Genomic DNA, 4956 nt, shown 5'->3' with positions numbered 1-4956 from the left:
TTAAAGAAAGGTCATGCCAATTTTTTTAGTCAAATTCCATGCAAAGTTTGATGTACTGATTATGTCGATTTCTTCCATTTGATCTCAATAATTTGCCTTTTTGAAATATATAGTATCGTCCCGTGACATGTGCAAATACTAGAAAATTAAGAGTATGCCATGTCAAAAGAAATTTGTTCAGATTACTTGCAAAATTGTACTCTATATTAACAAAAGATGCAATAGGCTTCCATAATACTACAGCAATCCAGTGGGTACATACAACATATCGGCAACTAAATACTAATAGAACAGAACATGCATCCAACAAGCAGCAAACAACATCTCTAGCTCAAATAATAAAACAATACGCATCAGTCAATACAGGGTTTCAATAAAAAAATCTTCCATCATTTTTGATATTGATCATTGCATCTAGTCTCCAATACAAAATCTCTGCAGCAATGCGCGGGGTATCACCTAGTTAGTATATAATGCATGACAAGTTTAGAATTTTTTTATGAGAAACATAAGCATGACAACTTACAACTCTCGCCTTTTTCCACCACTCGTTATCTTATTTCATCGTGTTTTTCTCAAAGTCCCACCCCCCTCCAGTCTCACGCAACTTGAGCTTCTTGAATGTGTTGTCCTCACGTTTTAACTTGTCCCATTTGTTTCTCACTTGCTTTTGTAAGTACTCAAGTCCAATTCTCATCAGGAACTCCTTTCCTTCCTCATCATATGCATTGAGTGTCAAATGAGTGTTTGGCATATTTCCAGCCCTCACTTGTTTCACAAACAACTCGACGATAATCCGAGTGTTCTCATCGGTCCATTCGGCAGACACACTTGACATTTTCTATATAAAAATGATGTTACTTTACAGATACTACCAAAACAAGCAAAATCATTTGTCCAGAAAGATAAAATACAAATCAGTACCATATCACAAATATTCCCTCCGTCCCATAATATAAGAACGTTTTTAACACTAGTGTAGTGTTAAAAAGGTTCTTATATTTTGGGACAGAGGGAGTAGATACCATTGGCAGTACCAGCATGAACAAGTACTATCAAAATAATTATTGGTGTGAATAAACTGCAGAAACTGTTCTCATATCAGTACACACACTGCAGTACACATCAAAATAATTAGTGCTGATCCAACTAGTCAAATCAGAGTGGTGCACTACAAAATAATTTGTACTGCTGAAACTACACACTGCAGTACAGATCTGTACATGTTCAGACCAATAATATGAACTGAAGAAAAACGTGCATACATTTGTACATGTTCATACCAATAATAGCCAAGTTGAGAGTGGTACAGAAGGCTGACGGGGCTGCTCACCTTGAGCTGGACGGAGCAGGTCGTACGGCTGCCGGCGTTGATCTTGCGGGCGAGGCTGGACGGAGCAGATCGTCGGGCTGCCGGCGGCGACCAACGGAGGGAGTGCTAGCTGATGCAGGAGATGGCTGCACGGCGACTTCGGACGGCCACTGCGAGCGGCGATGGAGAAAAGACGGAGATGCGAGGGACGGCGGCGGCGCGTCGGCAGGCAGGCGTTGGCGCACCGGCGGCGCTAGGGTTGCGAGAGGACAGTGCTGCGGGTTGGTCTGTAGGCCGGCTCGCTCTCATGTCGGGCTAGCAGGACGAGAAAACGGTTTGTGCAAAGGCACTTTGGAAGGGCAGTCCCACTGTAATTTCATGCGGAGACCTTCGCAGGAGCTTGCGGAGCTCTCTTGTAAGCAATTGACCCCATTGGAATTAGCAAATCCTTCACCAATTTAATACTAACCGTTACTCATTTGTAGAAGATGATCCCACTGTCATAAACATAATCTATTAAACGTGTTTTTTAGCTTCGTCCCTGGGGCGGGATAGTGGGGGCGAGGCAGAGCGTTGGAGCCGGCGGCACAGAATTTTCTTTTGAGGGATAATTTTTTTTAGGCAAACTCGCAAAACTTTTTATTCATCCGTCACACAGTTTACAAGGACGAAACAAAGATCTCCGGGGTGACCTAGCCAAACATGGCGGCCGGTATCCAGTCTTAAAGCATGCTTTGCAAGCTTGTGGGCCTCAACATTTGAGGTTCTAAATTCATGTGAGAAAATGCAAGAAATAAAATTCCTAGATGACTGCTCTATCTCAAGCACCACTGCTCCATAACAAGATGATGAAGCTCCACTCCTAACTGTTTTCACTGCCGCCTTACAATCCGAAGCGACTGAAATCCTAGACGCGTATAGATCACTTGCTAGTGCTAGAGCTTCTCTTATTGCCAAGACCTCAAGAACTTCGGGATCTTCAATGTGCATGAATTTAAGCGACGAAGCCCCCTGAAAAAGTCCTGTCTCATCTCTGCAGACGACCCCAACAGCTCCAAAACCTCCGGACCTAGATGTTGCAGCATCGACATTGATCTTCAGGTGATCCCTTTGAGGTTTTACCCATCCAGTCGGTTTCAATGGAGCTGGCACCCGTACTCTGTTGGTGGATTTTGCATTGACTTGGATATCAGACAAAAATCTCTGCACAAAAGCATTTGTAGCAAAAGGGGTCTGTAGGATTCCTTCGTGAATCACTTTTCGCCTGGCATACACGATAGCCCACAGCGTGACTATCATGGTGGTGAACTCCTTTAGCGAGAGAGAGCTGCTAATTACAAACAACCAGTCCTTTGCGTTTTCTTCTCCACTCAGGCACATGTGTTGAACAAGCTCATCATCAGATAATTCTCACACGCTCCTTGAAAGTGTGCAGTCCAGAAGTGCATGCCTCCAGCTATCTTTTGCGCCACATATTGCACAAACATGACTAGGCGCCATCTTACGGTGTTTTAAGAGATCATAGGTGGGTAATGAGTGTTGTGCCAATCTCCAAGTAAACACCTTCAGCTTTGATGAAACCTACAAACTCCATAAAGAAGACCAACCCCTCTTCTCTAGCACCGGATCAGACGCCGTCTCAGTGCTTTACATCCAAGCTTCTCTTCTCGATTTTATGCCATATATACGTTTATATGCAGACCGCACAGAGAACAAACCTCAAGGATCAGCAGACCATGCCCATAAGTCATCAACTTGTCTCGTGCAAATCAGTATCTTGAGAATATCTTCAGCATCAATTGGTAAGAAGACTTGGCGGATCAACTCTTCCTTCCAACTCGCTGACGTATGGTCAATTAGCTCAGCCACTCGCTGAGGTGGGTTCGGACAAGAGAAGTGATCGGCCTCGGCAATCCTGCCCATGTAATCCAGTTGTGCGTCCAGATTTCCGTTGATGTTCCATCACCAATTCTACGGATGATGCCCAGTTTCATTATGTTCCGTCCATCAACTATTGCTCTCCAAATTTGGGAGGGGTGTTGAGGGAGTCCTGGATTAGGGGGTCCTCGGACAGACGGACTATATGCTTATGTCGGACTGTTGGACTATGAAGATACAAGATTGAAGACTTCGTCCCGTGTCCGGGTGGGACTCTCCTTTGTGTGGAAAGCAAGCTTGGCAATTCGGATATGTAGATTCCCTTCTCTGTAACCGACTCTATGTAACCCTAGCCCCCTCCGGTGTCTATATAAACCGGAGGGTTTAGTCTGTAGGACAACAACGATCATAATCATAGGCTAGCTTCTAGGGTTTAGCCTCTACGATCTCGTGGTAGATCAACTCTTGTAATACTCATATCATCAAGATCAATCAAGCAGGAAGTAGGGTATTACCTCCATAGAGAGGGCCCGAACCTGGGTAAACATCGTGTCTCCCGCCTCATGTTATCATTAGCCTTAGACGCACAGTTCGGGACCCCCTACCCGAGATCCGCCGGTTTTTACACCGACATTGGTGCTTTCATTGAGAGCTCCACTGTGACGTCGAAAAAAAGGTCTGATGGCTCGCCTTGTTATCAAGGACAACATCGCCTCCGGGGGAGCCCTGGCCTTAGGCCAAACCCTTCGACTAGGCGACTTCGTCATGACCGCCCGTTCGGCCGCCGTGCCGACGATGACTTCTCGGGTCATCAAAAACAGCCTCCACATCAGCTCTGAATACGCCGAGCGGATGGATCCAATGGAACTTTCATCCTTGAACGAGCTCCTGGATCGCATCGCCGCTTTGGGAGTCGCCACGGACTATGATCGGATTGGGCTTAAACCCGATCAAAGAGAGATTAACTCTCCGCCGATCACCCATCAAATAGCGGTGGTGGAGGAGCAATGCAGCAACTCTTCCTCTATTTTGAGGACAAACTATGTCTGGATTCCCGAGCTCTCTGAGCCGGATACCCGCTCGCGGGAGGACATAACCCAAGCTCTGAATTTAGAATCGGACAACGGGCCAGAAAAACTGGGTAACATCCCGGAATCCGAACTACCAAGTTCGAAAGTTCCTCAGCCTCTGGGTCTCGGATCGGGTCAGGGTTCGGACTTAAATCCATCCACCCACCCAGATACAAGCGATCTTTCCCACATCAGACAACAATCCCAAGAGACAGTACATCACTTTGGGCCAGATTCCTCCTTGTAATGAGCAAGGTTAAGGACTGTCGCGAGGAAGACGCAATCTCATTCTTTTGCAAAAATTGCACGGACAAGGGAATCCTTAACGCCATAAGTCACCATGACATATCACACTTTGCTGACTTGGCGGCCATAGTACAGAAGTACAGTGTGATGGAAAGCGCCTGGAAAACCCAGGCAATATTCTGGGAGCCTCCGGCTCTCCCTAAACCCCTCGTCCGAACCAAAAGGGTGCACTCTCGCAAGTCACCCGATCCAATCACAAAGAAACCAAAGCCCACTACAGGGTGTGGAACCGTATTGGAGGGATGGCTCAATAGACCATGCAAAATTCACACCACACCGAATACCATACCAACACACAGCCTTAGAGCATGTTGAATACTTCGGCAGGTGGCCAAGAGCAGCGAGGATCTCCTCATTAACAATACCGCAGACAAGCTTCAAAATATCGGA

The 4956-nt window shown here is 46.1% G+C and overlaps 1 long non-coding RNA gene across 2 annotated transcripts; it reads right to left on the bottom strand.

Annotated features, from left to right (window-relative positions):
• Positions 1–309: 309 nt before the first annotated feature.
• LOC123116431 (uncharacterized) lies at positions 310–1690 on the bottom strand. 2 transcript variants are annotated; one of them, XR_006457075.1, is made up of 3 exons: positions 1334–1690; positions 527–841; positions 310–435 (listed from the first exon to the last, which is right to left on the bottom strand). It is a non-coding gene; the product is annotated as an uncharacterized lncRNA (long non-coding RNA). The 2 variants fall into 2 exon arrangements; XR_006457073.1 differs by having other exon boundaries at positions 310–841.
• Between the last annotated feature and the right edge of the window lie 3266 nt (positions 1691–4956).

Source organism: Triticum aestivum, chromosome 5B (assembly GCF_018294505.1).
Source record: "Triticum aestivum cultivar Chinese Spring chromosome 5B, IWGSC CS RefSeq v2.1, whole genome shotgun sequence".
Lineage (NCBI taxonomy): Eukaryota > Viridiplantae > Streptophyta > Magnoliopsida > Poales > Poaceae > Triticum > Triticum aestivum.
The sequence above is the reverse complement of the archived record's forward strand: the minus strand, read 5'-3'. Positions and strand labels throughout refer to the sequence as shown.